Source organism: Suncus etruscus, chromosome 1 (genome assembly GCF_024139225.1).
Source record: "Suncus etruscus isolate mSunEtr1 chromosome 1, mSunEtr1.pri.cur, whole genome shotgun sequence".
In the NCBI taxonomy this organism is placed as follows: Eukaryota; Metazoa; Chordata; class Mammalia; order Eulipotyphla; family Soricidae; genus Suncus; species Suncus etruscus.
The window spans coordinates 63,727,868-63,744,528 of NC_064848.1; the positions used below are offsets into that span (position 1 = coordinate 63,727,868).

Here is a 16,661-nt window from a genome sequence, read left to right on the forward strand (position 1 = left end):
TGAAAATGAGGTCATTCATGCTCAAGAGAACACTTTGAAAGCTACACAACCTCTACAGAACTCTCAGCCTCTGCTTAAGTAGCTAACAGATCGCTTATTTCATTTTGCTGTGAATTGCAACTAGTGGTTGGTTTCTCTGATGCTTCTGATGAGCAGTCTCCTTCAGGGCGATAACTATGCTTGCTTGTCTCCATGTTGCTTGCAACCCTGTACCTGGTACACAGTGACTGATTGACAACCACTTCTTAAATAGTTGCAAAGATTAGAGTTGATTCAGAGGAGGCAAGGGAAACAGGAACCATGGTGCTGTTTGTTCGTGTGTGTTGTGGCAAGTGCTTGGCTGGAGATGAGATTCAGGGAACTGAAAGGATGGAGAGAAAGTCTATGGCCCTCTGAAGAAATGAGCGGGAGAACCCTTAACCCACTTTCACGGTGGATGAATACGTCCCCTGCCTCCTGCTCTAAGGTGTGACTGAGCTGATTTTCTCTCTTTTATTATGTTGTGTTATTTCTTCTGTGGTTCGAGGCCCCATTGGAATTTCCATGAGGGAGGTCAATTTTGTCTATTTGGCTGCATTCTTCTCTCCTTTAGTCTCCTCCTGTAAGTAAACCCTGATTTCTGTTTCTATAGATTCACCTATTCTGGAGCTTTCTCAGGAATGTGGGCTGTCATGTGACTAGGAATTCTCCACTTCTATATTATAGGCCATCTTAGCTGGTTGGCTTCTATCACTTTGCATTGTTTTCTTTGCTTTTTGTGGAGGGGGGAGGGGTTTGGATCACATGGCAGCGCTTAGGGATTATCCTGGCTCTGTGCTCAGAAATCGCTCCTGGCAGGATTGGGGGACCATATGGGATGCGGGGGTGGGAGGGAATCAAACTCAAATTGGCAGTATGCAAATCAAATGCCCTACCAATGTACTATTGATCCACCTCCCCACATCCCCTCCCCTTTTTTGGTTTGGTTTTGGGTCACGTACCTTGCCATACTCAGGCTTATTCATGGCTCTGTATGTATTCAGTGGTTAGTCTTGGCTGTGCTCAAGTAACTGTATTGGCACTGAGCATTGCAAGTCTATGGGCTTACAAGACAAGCACCTTGACACACACTCCCAAACCCTGCCCACTTGCACAGTTTTTGAAGTTCATTTACATCATCTCTCCACTCACAGGTGAAGAACTAAGACTCAGAGGGGAAAGTGATGTGGCTTGGGTCAATTGTCCTGTTGGTAACAGAGCAGGGAGCTGTGTTTGGGTTATTTCTCTCCCTCTATTGGACTCTGTTCCTGCTTAGGGTGCAGGCAAGAAGCTTCACAGCTGCAGTTGACTCAGCAGGATCCTTTTTGCCTCCCCCTAGAGGCTGTTACTGATTTTTGTTTGTTTGTTTGTTTGTTTGTTTGTTTTGAACACACCTGGCAGTGCTCAGGGGTTACTCCTGACTCTGTACTCAAGAATCACTCAGGTGGGTTCAGGGAACCATATGGGATGCTGAGGAATAAACCCAGGTCAGTCATATGCAAGGCAAATATCCTACCCACTGTACCATCTCCTGCCCCATGTTGCTGGTCTTAACACAAGTTGCTGGTATTATACACAGCAAGGGTGAGGCCTAGCAGGCAGTATTATCGTCAGTCTCAACTCTTTTCCACAACCTTTCCAGGGCCTACTTGTCTTCTTATAAGGTGGATAAACAACCTTTAGTCTACTCCTGGACCCTCAGATCACTAGCAAGAGAAAGGTATAGCCTGAGTGCTGTGTAGTGCTGATGGTACCTGCTGCTGTAGGACTGGTTCTCTTGGACTGAGTTTACTGCAAAACTCAGGCTAATCCTGTTGTACAAATGTGTAATCTGAGCATATGATGGCACCCTGAGCCTGTGTTTCCCCAAAGGCTGGGAGTTTTTCCAGGGTCTTGATACCCTTGAGACCCAACACGTTTAAAGTAATATGTGAACAGATGCATGTTTTTGTTTATATAGCTGTTTATTTATTGCATTAGCATATCAAGCATGATCCTGCCAGTGATGAGTGATCTCATGCTTAGGAGGAAGCGAAGATGGGAGCCTCTGTACTCAGAATTCTTTTTATGTCAATTTGACTGTGTATGATCAGGGGAACTGCCACTCTGGGGATGATGAGATGCTATGTCTAGCATCTCCGTATCAGCTGGTGCAGGGTGAGAAAGGGCAGAAAGTACCCAGGGCCGGAGAAACCCCTTTCCAAGACTGAGGGGTTTATAAATCCCAGAGAATTAGCTGTGAGACATTGGATTTTCTTTGGTTCACAATAAATCTCCTTTAAAAAATCCACTGGCCATTCAATTATAAAGAGATTCTTGTTGGAGTCAAAAGCTAAAAATTAGATGATGAAGAAATGACTGGCACTATGCTAAAGTAAGTAAAGAGGATAATTTCTCTTAGGATGTTAGTAAAGATATACATTATTTTGATGGTGGTAACACATCAAAGTATGTGATAACACATACTTTGAAAAGATGTGACATTCTGCTCTTAAAATACAGAGTTGTGTAAACTAATGCCTGCATTTTTTTTTTAACGGTGAATAAAATAAGACAAACTAGAGAAAAATCCATTCTACTGGGTTTTTCTTTGACTTTTTTATGACTGTGAATGAAGTTAGAATAAGGACTTCTGTATAGGGCAAGACTTTCTTGGGGTCCCAATGTAAGGAAGAGAGATTTGAAACTTTACAAAATCCCAAGTAATAAGTAGAGGCCGGAGCAATAGCAAAGTGGGTAAGGCATTTATTTACCTTGCATGTGGCCAGCCTGGCTTCAATACTCAGTATCCTATATGGTCTTCCAGTCCTGCCAGGAGTGATTTCTGAGTGCAGAGCCAGGAGTAACCTTTGAGTGCTGCTGTGTGTGGTCCAAAAACCAAAACCAAGTAATAGGTAGATCCCCTTCCTTTCTAAGAACTGTCATTATTTTTCTGATAAAGCACCCTATTAATAGGAATATCTTTTGAAATATTAGTGTAGATGTGAGACACCAATCCATTATCTCTCACAAAGCTCTGATTGTGATCATGAACCAAGGCAACCTCAAATGATAGATATTAGAAATATAAATATGAGGGGCCGGAGAGAGAGCATGGAGGTAAGGCGTTAACCTTGCATGCAGAAGGATGGTGGTTCAAATCCCAGCATCCCATATGGTCCCCCAATCCTTCCAGGAGCGATTTCTGAGCATGGAGCCAGGAGTAACCCCTGAGTGCTGCCGGGTGTGTCCCAAAAAACAAAAGAAAAAAGAAAAAAAAAGAAATATAAATATGAGTTTCCAGGTACTTGTAATGATTCTTTCTTTTGCTTTAGGATATTTACAAATTAAGACCATTGTTGTAGTGCTCTAATTTTATCAGAGCATTCCAGACATGAATAATATGCCATTATTAATTCAAAGAAAATTGACTGAGCTCAAGCATTCTGCAGGATTCTATAGGGATTATAGAAGTACAGGGCACCTTTCTCCTGCTGTTGAGGAGTTTACAACAGGGAGCAGAAAATGAGACTTGAAACCAATTTATTTTTAGGGCATAGACTCAATTTACCTGGGGGCCGCAGGAGGCAAAGTCAGGGTGATCCTTGGGTGCAAAGTTAGTAGTAAGCCTTGAACATTGGGGGGTGTGATCCAAACAACTAAAACAAAACAAAACAAAACAAAACAATATACCTCTAGGCAGGGCTACAAAATGGTGTATGGAGGGCTACAAATGGCCCGAGGGCCACGAGTTTGAGACCCCTGGATAGACAAAGAAGTTACTAGTATTTGGAGGAGTAGAGCATGATTGCAGCATTACTGTTGGTGATTTGGTGAGAGATGGTAGACCAGCAGGTAGGAACCCATCCAGGATAAGGTAGAGTTTGAAGGGAAATAGAATTTGAAAAGTTTCAGAGTATGGGGTGAGTAGATACATAAAAGGAGGGGTCACTTTGAGTTATTTTGAAGAACAGAGAAGCATTAAAGCAGAAAATTATGTGATGGGAGGATAGGGTCTTGGGTTCCTCTTAACTACTTTGAGGAAGTGCATATGTTTGGGGTTTTTTTTTTGGTTTTGTTTTGTTTTGTTTTTGTTTTTGTTTTTATTTTTTGGGGCCACATCCGGAGGTGCTCAGGGGTTACTCCTGGCTGTCTGCTCAGAAATAGCTCCTGGCAGGCATGGGGGACCATATGGGACACCGGGATTCGAACCAACCACCTTAGGTCCTGGATCAGCTGCTTGCAAGGCAAACACTGCTGTGCTATTTCTCTGGGCCCCGTTTTTTGTTTTTTATTTTTTGCTTTGTTTTGTTTGTGCTAAGGGGTTGTTTGTATCTCTGTAATCAAGAGATTACATGGTGCCAGGGATTGAGCCTAGGCTCCTGCATGCAAATCATCATTCTCCTATGTTGAGCTCATTGACTTCTGGCCCTGCTCTGAGTTTTAACTTCTCCAGGCTCAGCTACCTTGGAATTACTGATCCCACACTGTTCACGAAGTCAGAATTATGAGAGTGAGTGAAACATCTGGGAAGAGCTTGGGCCTTTGGGATAAGAGCTCTGCATGGTTGGAGGAGGGAAGTGATGAGATAATACAATTTTAGAATTGGCAGCTACTTAAGAAAAATTCGATGCTAGATAAAAGAGATAATTGGAGGTTTGGGGACTTGTGCAATCCTAGGCTTGATCAGTAGCAAAGCCAGGAAAAGAATATGGATCTCTAGATTCATGTTCTTCACAGGTTTCCCTCAGTTTATAACGAGGGATATTAGAAATGAAAAGTACTTCGGCCCCACTTTACACCTATGAAGCCCCAGAAACTCTAGGGCTCCAGAACTTTATATTTTAATCAATCCTTCAGACATTTTCTATGTTTTCCATGAATCAGTGTTCTGAGTTTTATGAAGGAAAAAAGAAAGGAAGGATAGGGGTGGAGAGATAGTACAGCGGTGTTTGCCTTGCAAGCAGCCGATCCAGGACATAAGGGGTTGGTTCAAATCCCAGCGTCCCATATGGTCCCCTTTGGCTGCCAGGAGCTGTTTCTGAGCAGACAGCCAGGAGTAACCCCTGAGCACCGTCAGGTGTTGCCCCCCCAAAAAAGGAAAAAAAAGCAAAACAAAACAAAACAAAACAAAAAAAGAAAGGAAGGATAAAAGAAAAATAAATTCTTACAGGAATTGGGGTATTAACAATAACTTATAGTATAATCATTTTATTGTTATTTTTAAGTTATCTCCATTTCTTAATTGAGGTATGATTCACATTCCATAATTTAACTCTCATTAAATAAAAAAATTCAGTTGCTTTTACTATATTCACAATATGGCTGCCATTACTGCTGTCAAATTCCAGAACATTGTTAATACCCTCCCCCCAAATTAGCAGTTAGTTCTCATTCCTGCTTGCCAACTTATCAGCTTTCTATCTGCATGAATTTGTCTATTCTAGACATTCCAGATAAATGAAATCATACATTATGTGATCTTTTTTTTTTTTTTTTTGGTTTTGGTTTTTTGGTTTTTGGGTCACACCCGGCATTGCTCAGGGATTACTCCTGACTCTATGCAGGCTCAGGGGACCATATGGGATGCCAGGATTTAAACCACCGACCTTCTGTATGCAAGGCAAATGCTTTACTTCCATGCTATCTCTCCAGCCCCACATTATGTGATCTTTTGTGTCTGGCTTTTTTAAGATAACAAAAATTTTCAAAGTTTTTCTATAATACTGTGGCATGAATTAGCACTTTATTACTTTTATTTTTGTTTTTGTTTTTGGGCGACACCCAGTGATACTCAGGGGTTACTGCTGGCTTTGTGCTCAGAAATCATTCCTGGCTTGGGGGACCATATGGGACTCCGGAGGATCGAATCACAGTCTGTCCTAGGTCAGCCACTGCAAGGCAAATGCCCTACTGCTACGCCACTGCTCTGGCCTCACTTTATTACTTTTATAGCCTAGATTCTAGGCCCTAGAACAACTTCTCACTTTCATCTCAGACAAGTTTGGTCAAACAGTTGAATTCAGACCATCTTAGGAAAAGGTCTGTTTTAGGCATCTTGGCATAGAATCATATAGTTTCCAAGAGTTGTCACAACATAATAAAATGTAAATTGTAAGCAAACTGGGAGCAGCTGGACAGGGTGGGGGTCACTGAATTGCTTTTTAAAATGAGAAATCTCACTGCACAAGACATCTTTTTTTTTGGCATCATCCATGATGCCTGCTCACTGAAATGGGAGTGAGGATTTGATAGGTGACAGGTAGCAGATATAGATTAGGAGAGGGAACAGTATACACTAAGGCATAAAAGTGTGATAAGTCAGGGCTTCTTTGGGAAGTAATGGGGTTATTCAGTTCTGAAGGAACATAGAGTATGGGGGTGATGAAACAGACAGGCTGTCAGGAACCAGATCATTGCTACCTCAAGGATATGAGGGAACAGTAAGATGGAATGGTTGAGTCCCACTTCAGAGACATGTGAAAAAGATTTCAAATTCCAGTTCCACCACTTCCTTGCTAAGTGGTCTTGACCAAATTATTTAACTTCTGTATGCCTCAGAGTCTTTTTTTTAAGTTAGGATTATTATAAGCTTGAATGAAGGCCATGCATAAATTGCCTAGCCCAGTGCCGCAGCACATAGTAAATTAGTTATGTAAATCTGTTATTAAACTTAGACTTCATGCTCAAGATGAGTTGCTATGAAAGGCTTTTGAAAATAAAAAAGAAAACACGATAGAACGACATGGTTTATAAAACCACTTTGGCTACCATATGGGGATGGAGTATAAATTTAACAGCAGTGAGACTGGGTGGAAGATTATTGCAGTGTTTCAGATAATAACGTGTTCAAAGTTTTGTCTATGGCTGTAGCACTAAGAAAGGAGATGAGTTGAGAGATTAAGATTATTGGGAGCAGAGTCAGCAGAATTTGGTGACCAGCTCAATGTGGAGCAGGAAAGCTGTGAGGGGCTGCAGAGAGAATTGAGAATAATTCCTATTTGTTTTGCTTGGATAATTTGAGAGTGAACTGTTGCATCTCTTCAACCAGAGGAGAATTGAGTAGAACAAAGAAAGATGCTCCATTCTGTTTTTTATATTAACTGGCTCAAGTACTTATGGAACTTTCTGGTAGACATCCTAAAAAGGCAGTTGATTTTCAGCTGCGGAAACTGTGGGAGTAAATGACATTACCCATAGAGAATATTCCAGCAGCGAGGCTCAGACTTGGCTATATTTTGGAATCACTCGGGGATTGGCAAGAAGCTTTAAAAAATGCCTGTGATTTACTAGTCCTCTCAAACATCCTGATTTAATTGACTTAGGGTGTGACCTGGGATAGTGAAAAGCTCCCCGTGTGATTCTAACATGCATTGAAATTTGCGAACCACTGGCTCAAAAAAAAAATGAGTATTATTTATTTAGATAAGAGAGATCTGAGTATCAGACTCAAATAAGAGGATAGAGGAAAGAGATTGCAAAGATTAGCGTTATTCAAAGGGCTGGAGAGAATGAAGGAGACAATTTACAGGGGTTAAGGGAGGAATGGCAAAAATTAACACTTGTATTTATGCTAGTTTAAGAAAAATGTTTGGGGGGCTAGAATGATAGTACAGCAGTAGGATGCTTGCCTTGCACATGGCTGATGTGGGCTCAATCCCTGGCTTCCCATATGGCCACCGGTGTGCCGTCAGGTGTGGCCCCAAAAAAGAAAAAAAAAGGTTGGTTATTTATTTCTCTCATTATCAAAATATTATATATTTTCCATATATATGGCTTCTTTTTTCCTTGTGTATATTTGGAAGTTGTGTATTTTGGATATTAGGTATTGAAAGAAAGTTTCTATTTTGTGATTTTTTAAAAATCCTATTAATTACTGGTGTGTATAAATTTCTCCCATTCTACTTTGTTTTCTATCCATTCAGCTATTAGTACTTTATTTTTTAACAAATGCATTGAATTTATTGATTTGTCTGTTTAGATTAGGATCTAGGGATAGAAAGAGGACTAGGGGGGAAAAATAAAAATCTGCTTTCTAATTGTTCATTTGGACAATTGAACTCACCAAAGCCAGTTTAGCATTTGTTTATAATCTAGAATCATCTTCCCTCCTGAATTACTCTCTGTGTGGAAGTCACAGATGAGTCTGGGCTCCTTCCCTCCAGTGTTGATTGTGCCCTCTAAGATCTTACACACAATGGTGTCTTTCCACTGTGCCCGAAGAACTGGTCTAGGAAAATCCTTAGCTGGTAAGAATGTATCTACATGCCGATGGTTGATGTGAAAAGCTGGGGAAATATCCCCTGAGCAGTCCCTGTTCCCCAGGATTATTGAAGGATTTAGCAGGAAGATTTTAGGAACATTCCTAATATATCCTCCAAAATGGTCAAAATTACTTTAGCTCATCTAATATATCTAGGTATAGGATGTAAAGCATGCTGTAACATGCATGGTGTGCTAGAGTTTTGCCCGTAATGTTTGTAGGTCTTTATTCATTTCACTTTTTGTTAATAACTTATACCATTGGTGAATGGTTTTGTCAGTCTTTTAAAAGCCACATTAGAGCCTAAAGTGATAATACAGTAGGTAGCACTCTTGCCTTTCAAGTAGCTGATTTGGGGTCAATCCCATATGGACTCCAAAGTACTGCCAGGATTAATTCCTGAATGCAGAGCTAGGAGCAACCACTGAGCACTGCTGGATGTAGCACAAACCCCCCAAATAAATAAAAGCCATATTAACTTTCTTTTCATTAAGTAATCTTTCATTCTATTTTTCCAGTTGATTGTGGTTTTATTCTTATTTTGTTTATCTATTCATACTTTAAACATTTCTTGAGCCCTGTTATGAGATGGGTCCTGAAAGAAAATAAATAGGGATATGACTGATTCTCTATGCTCAAGTCACTGACAGTTTCACAATAGAAAAGAAGAAATAGTGAAAGGGAAAAAAATAGGTTAAAAAAAGACTTTTGCTAGTAGGTTGATAAATCACAGAATAGCTCCCAGGGATGTCTTTCCAGAAAAGAAAAGTCTCATGTATCATTTGTAAAGCTTTTATATGTCCCAGAGAAAAAATAAAGAGCTCGAGTCTAAATAATATGGTGAACAACACTGGTGCCTAATCTTCCCTTTTCAAATGATCGTTCTCTTTTCTTCTTTTTAAACAGTTTTTAAGGTTGTTTTTTGTTTTGTTTTGTTTTTTTAATATTGTGTGTGTGTGTGTGGTGTATGTGTTCTGTATATTTGAAATGGATGTTGCAGTTCAGGGAACTTACCTTTATTCTTTGGGGGGGGGGGCACACCTGGTGATGCTCAGTGGTTACTCCTGACTATGCGCTCGGATATCTCTCCTGGCTTGGGGGACCTTATGGGACGCCAGGGGATCAAACCTGGTCCATGCTAGGCTAGCGCTGGCAAGGCAGAGCCTTGCGCCACTACTCTGGCCCCTTACATTTATTCTTTGATTATGATTTTATGCATTTTTTTCTTCTAGCCCCTATTACTTGATAAGTGGAATTGCCCTGATATGATTCATAGTCTTATAGCTTCACTTAATTTGCTGTTTATTTTATTTTAACATTCTAAGTGATCTTTACTTTTTCTTCTATCTCTTGCTGCCTCCATTGATGTTTTTTGTTTGTTTGTTTTGGGGGGGTCACACCCATTTGATGCTCAGGGGTTACTCCTGGCTAAGCGCTCAGAAATTGCCCCTGGCTTGGGGGGACCATATGGGACGCCGGGGGATCGAACCGCGGTCCTTCCTTGGCTAGCGCTTGCAAGGCAGACATCTAACATCTAGCGCCACCTCACCGGCCCCCATTGATGCTTTTCAATTCTTCATATGTCTAGTTTCTTAAAATTCTTTTGATGATTTTATACCCTTAAAGCACTGGTTGTTGTTTTTTTTTATTCTTTATTTTTATATTTTTTAGGGGGAGGGCACACCCAGATGTGCTCAGGCCTTACTCTTTGTTCTGCACTCAGGACCCACTCCTGGAGGAATTCAGGGGACCAGATGGGGTGCTGGTACAAGCACCCTACTCGTTGAACTGTCACTTTATTCCCAGGATAGTTGCTTTTAAGCTAGTATCATTTTGATATATTTAGTTTTCTTTCCCATTTGCAAAATATTTTGAGAGAGTTTGCCTTTTCATATTTGTTCCAGACAACCCAAAGTGTGTTTATTTTGGAGATTCATCCTCTTTAAGGGATTTTGCCAGATGGTGTGACCAATGGAGGATGATTTCAAGTAATCCTGTTATTAGAAGAACTGTCAAAAGAACTAAGGATATTTAGACTGAACATAGGAGACTTGTAAACTGCAAGATTGCTACATTCAAGTTTAGAAAGGCTGTTGTATTAGAATAAGGTGCGGGTTTATTCTAGGTGGTGTTTGAGATGGGGTCAGGGTGGGACTGAGTTACAAAGAGCTCGAATTCTTAAAGTAAAGGCATTTTCTAGCAATGAGGGATCCAACAGTGAACAATTCAAGACCAGATGGCTTCTTGGCAGCCAGTTGAAGAGAAGATTCAGCTGGTGGGGGTTATCTGGGCTCTTACTTTCTTCCATTAGCTTGGCAATCCAGAGGCTAATATTAAAACCATTAGCAGGTCATTTTCTTGATTTTAAACTTTCCTGTGCAGAAGACCTTGCTGAGTCAGGGAGCACTTTTAATGGCTTCGTTGATGTAATCATTTATTTGGTCTTCGGGATCCCTGGAAGAAGGCACATACCTACCCACAGTCCAGATATATAATGCAAATTAATTCTTCTAATTAGAGCTATATATTTAAATCAATCAGCTAAATTGTATTTGGCAGCAGATTCCTAACCAACCCCTATAAGTAGCCACTTATACGAAAGGAACCACTTTTCATGATTAAAAAAAAAGGCTTGAGAATCTTTTTTCTTTTTGTTTATGATGGAGATCCCTGATAACTTTACAGTCAATCTAGGGAAAATGGTAGTGTGGGTAGGGTGCTTGCCTTGCATAGGGCCAACCAGGGCCAAGCCCAACCGGGAGAGATTACTAAGCAAAGCTGATGTAGCCACCAAACCTGGGTAAATAAAAAAAAGTAAAACAATCTGGGGTAGGACATTTTTTATTTTTCAGTACTCTGGTTACTTCAGGTTTCCTAATAACTGTTTGTGATGTGGGTCTTAGAATTTTAAGAGAGATTACAATAAATACCATCTTGTATGGTTCCTAGATCTGCTAGAGAAGTTATGTACCTGGCTTAAAGGGCAAATGTCCTTTGTGTGGCATCTGCCTTATTCACCTTCAGTGACTAGGATCTTGGTCATTCTTTTTTGTTCTTTTGGGCCTCACTTGGCTGCACTCAGAAATCAATCCTGGCAGGTATGGGGGGACTATAGGGGGTGCCGATATTCGAACCACCGTCAGTTGGGTCAGCTGATTGCAAACACCGTACTGCTGTGCTATCTCTCTGGCCCATCTTGGTCATTCTTAAGAAAACTTGTTTTATTCTTGGAAAACTAAGAGTATTAAAACCTGAGCTAGCGTGTTCTCTGATAGTGACCTTTTTGCTGTGTGTGAACTATAACTATATAAACGTGTATTCTTTACATTTCCCCACTGTGACATCCTTCTCATTTAGTTTTCTTCCTGGGTCTTCCTAGCCTACTGGCTGGCCCTCAGTTTTGACTTCCCACACTTGATTTTTGCCTGTGACCTCCTTAGAATATTCTGGAAGCCCATAGCTCCTAAATAGAAATTGAGAATAGGTTATGCCAACTTTCTGCCTAATATACTACAATTTTGTTTTTGTTTTTGTTTTTGGGTCACACCCTGCAACACTCAGGGGTTACTCCTGGCTCTATGCTCAGAAATCGATCCTGGCAGGTACAGGGAACCATATGGGATGCCAGGATTGGAACCACCGTCCTTCTGGACGCAAGGCAAACGCCTTACCTCCATGCTATCTCTCCGGCCCCATACTATGATTTTTCAGTGAGTCTTCATATGACTTGGCTTTAAGACATCTTCCATAATAGTATTCCTATAGGAAGACATTTAAATTATGAAGTTCAGAAAATTATTATTGTTTTATTCATTTATTTTGGGGGTCACACCCAGCAGCTCTCAGGGGTTAATCCTGGGTCTACACTCAAAAATCACTCGTAGCAGGCTCGGGGGACCATATGGGATGCCAGGATTCGAACAATCGTCCTTCTGCATGCAGGGCAAACACCTTACCCCTGTGCTATCTCTCCAGCCCGAAGTTCAGACATTTAGACAAACCAAATTAATGCTCATATCCTAGAATTGTCAGTTATTTCATTCCTATGGAAGTCCTCTCTGAGACCATTGATATTTGCAAGCATTGCCCTGTGAGTCTTATTGGACATTCATTCTTCTATCCTTTATGAATAATTGTGTTATCAGAACATGAAAATGGAAATTCTTTTTTTATATATATATATATTTTTATTTAAACACCTTGATTACATACATTATTGTGTTTGGGTTTCAGTCATGTAAAGAACACCACCCATCACCAGTGCAACATTCCCATCACCAATGTCCCAAATCTCCCTCCTCCCCACCTGACCCCCGCCTGTACTCTAGACAGGCTTTCCATTTCCCTTATACATTCTCATTATTAGAACAGTTCAAAATGTAGTTATTTCTCTAACTAAACTCATCACTCTTTGTGGTGAGCTTTCTGAGGTGAGCTGGAACTTCCAGCTCTTTTCTCTTTTGTGTCTGAAAATTATTATTGCAAGAATGTCTTTCATTTTTCTTAAAACCCATAGATGAGTGAGACCATTCTGCGTTTCTCTCTCTCTCTCTCTCTGACTTATTTCACTCAGCATAATAGATTCCATGAACATCCATGTATAGGAAAACTTCATGACTTCATCTCTCCTGACAGCTGCATAATATTCCATTGTGTATATGTACCACAGTTTCTTTAGCCATTCGTCTGTTGAAGGGCATCTTGGTTATTTCCAGAGTCTTGCTATGGTAAATAGTGCTGCAATGAATATAGGTGTAAGGAAGGGGTTTTTGTATTGTATTTTTGTGTTCCTAGGGTATATTCCTAGGAGTGGTATAGCTGGATCGTATGGGAGCTTGATTTCTAGTTTTTGGAGGAATCTCCATATTGCTTTCCATAAAGGTTGAACTAGACGGCATTCCCACCAGCGGTGGATAAGAGTTCCTTTCTCTCCACATCCCTGCCAACACTGTTTATTCTTATTCTTTGTGATGTGTGCCATTCTCTGTGGTGTGCGGTGGTATCTCATCGTTGTTTTGATTTGCATCTCCCTGATGATTAGTGATGTGGAGCATTTTTTTCATGTGCCTTTTGGCCATTTGTATTTCTTCTTTGTCAAAGTGTCTGTTCATTTCTTCTCCCCATTTTTTGATGGGATTAGATGTTTTTTTCTTGTAAAGTTCTGTCAGTGCCTTGTATATTTTGGAGATCAGCCCCTTATCTGATGGGTATTGGGTGAATAGTTTCTCCCACTCAGTGGGTGGCTCTTGTATCCTGGGCACTATTTCCTTTGAGGTGCAGAAGCTTCTCAACTTAATATATTCCCATCTGTTAATCTCTGCTTTCACTTGCTTGGAGAGTGCAGTTTCCTCCTTGAATATGCCTGTAGTCTCAATGCCCTGGAGTGTTTTGCCTATGTGTTGTTCTATATATCTTATGGTTTTGGGTCTGATATCGAGGTCTTTAATCCATTTGGATTTTACCTTCGTACATGATGTTATATGGGTGTCTACGTTCAATTTTTTGCAAGTGGCTATCCAGTTGTGCCAACACCACTTGTTGAAGAGGCTTTCCCTACTCCATTTAGGATTTCCTGCTCCTTTATCAAAAATTAGGTGATTGCATGTCTGGGGAACATTTTCTGAGTATTCAAGCCTATTCCACTGATCTGATCAATACCATGCTGTTTTGATAACTATTGCTTTGTAGTAAAGTTTAAAGTTGGGGAAAGTAATTCCTCCCATATTCTTTTTCCCAATGATTGCTTTAGCTATTCTAGGGTGTTTATTGTTCCAAACGAATTTCAAAAGTGCTTGATCCACTTCTTTGAAGAATGTCATGGGTATCTTTAGAGGGATCGCATTAAATCTGTATAATGCCTTGGGGAGTATTGCCATTTTGATTATGTTAATCATGCCAATCCATGAGCAGGATATGTGTTTTCAGAAAATGGAAATTCTTGATCCTGCATAGTAAGTTTCACAGGACAAATGATTTTTGTATTCTTGGTACAGGGACATTAAATAGTCATTGCTATAAAAGAGCTATTGCAGGACAGCAGGTAGAGCATTTGACTTGCATGTGGCCAACCTGGGTTCAATCATCAACACTTCAAGTGGTCCCCTCAGACCTGCTAGGAGTGGTCCCTGAGTGCAGAGCCAGGAGTAACCCCTGAGCACTGCTGAGTTTGGTCCAAAAACCAAAAAACAGGACAAAACAAACAAACAACAATCCCCTCCCCAAATACCTCAACCACCCATAAGTAAATAAAAGCTTTAAGTTAAGAAATCAGTAATGAAGAACTAAGATTCTGGTAAAAAAAATATGGGAAAATTAGAACCATGAAACTAAGGGGAACCTATAGATCCATTGTTAAGAAAAGTTGTACATGATGATACTTACTTAGTATTGACATACAAAACCCTGTGTATCTATACAACAAAATACTGAGGACTATTAAATTATAAAGTAGACGAAAACCTTGGACAGCACTGAAGCATAAAGAAATATGATCATAACCTTTATTCGTGCTGCTCTGGGTTCCTGACTAGGAAAATTACTTCCTCCAAGTATCTACTGAGAACACCAGTGTTAAGAGGTTAGATCTGGTGTCCAACCATTTCATTTTCCCTTGAACAGCTCCTGCAATTCTGCAGTACCAGTTGTGTCTCCATCTTATTATGTAATTTTCCTTTTCACCTTGAGTTAAAAAACAGTTCTTCCTCATTTCTCTTTTAAAATTTTGTTTTAGGCACTGTTTTTCACAATAATGTTAATGATGGGATTCTATGCACAACACAGTCCCTCACCATACCCTCCCTAAGACTGTCTACTTCTGTTCACCATTGTCACAATGCTCCCTTCCTCCTCTCAGTCCCCCCCCCCCACCCTCTTTCTCTCCATAGTAGGCTTCCCACGGAATACCAGTTAGTTCTCTTCTGTTGCTTTTGGGCTTTTGTTTTTTCCTGGCTATGTTTCTTCATAACTTAATATGGTTGAGAAGACACTGTAGAACAATGGTAGAGAATTACTGACACTCTGAGGGTGGGTGTGGCCTCACAAATATAAAACAATAGTATGGAAACTGTTATAAACCACATTATCTCAATATAAAAATGGGCAGGGGAGAGAGTTCTACCATTAGAATTTATATTCTTTTTGTTGTTGTTGTTGTTTTTTGGGGGGCCACACCCATTTGATGCTCAGGGGTTACTCCTGGCTAAGTGCTCAGAAGTTGCCCCTGACTTGGGGGGGACCATATGGGACACTGGGGGAATCAAACCGCGGTCCTTCCTTGGCTAGTGCTTGCAAGGCAGACACCTTACCTCTAGCGCCACCTCTCCGGCCCCTAAAATTTATATTCTAATGTAAACAAAGTACTAACTTTTTTGCTAGTATATACAGATATTAATTTATAATGATACATGTCTGAAACTCATATGTTATTTCAGTAAAAATAGTTTTAAAAATCAGAACTATGAAAGTAGCAAAGATAGTGATAAAACATGGAACGGGGGCTGGAGCATTAGCGCAGAGGTAGGGCATTTACCTTGCATGTGGCTGACCCAGGACAGACCTTGGTTCGATCCCCAGCGTCCCATATGGTCCCCCAAGCCAGGAGTGATTTCAGAGTGCATAGCCAGAAGTAGCCCCGGAGCGTCACCAGGTGTGGCCCCAAACAAAAACAAAACACATGGAACAATGTTCAGATGTTATAATCATATAATTATAAATTATAATCATATAATTAGATATCGAACCACAAACTGCAGCCTTGAGCCACTGCCTTGCTTCTCACCTGTAGGCAATGAACACTGAAGAGGTTTGTACATTTGAAAGAAATAGTGAAAAATTAGAAACAGAACAAATGTCCAATCATATATGTATTGAATAAATCATGATAATAGCCATGGTTATATAACCATTAAAATAATAATATAAATATTTAAATATTTATATAAAATGATGTTCATTAAATATTAAAAGCTAAAGTATATTTCATTTTAATAGAATTATATCATAAAGTAGAAAAATTATATTATTAATGATGTAATTGATGATACTGGGAAGTAGGACTACAGGTTATTTTACATCCATTATATCTTCATCTATTTTTACTATGTATTATATTTAGTTTTAAAACTTATTAGAATAATTTAAAATAGTTAAATATACATAGTACTAATGGCTCATAATAGACAGTCCTTGCCCTTCTCATCTTGAGTAATTCATTTTTTTTTAGAGGCAACTTCTCTAAAATATTCTGGTTTATTTATTTTCTTTTTTTGAATATCTGAAAAATATGCTTGGGTTACTATTTCATGGTTTTTTAATGACATATATGATTATATGGTAGGTGAAGATTGTGCCCTCTTCTATTCCTGCTTCCATCACCATACCCTTCAATCATCTATTTTGATGA

General features: G+C 39.9%; 1 protein-coding gene across 1 annotated transcript in view; it reads left to right on the plus strand.

Annotated features, from left to right (window-relative positions):
* Positions 1–16,661, plus strand: part of FRMPD1 (FERM and PDZ domain containing 1) — a 120,105-nt gene that overhangs the window by 30,853 nt on the left and 72,591 nt on the right. The window lies entirely within an intron of this gene.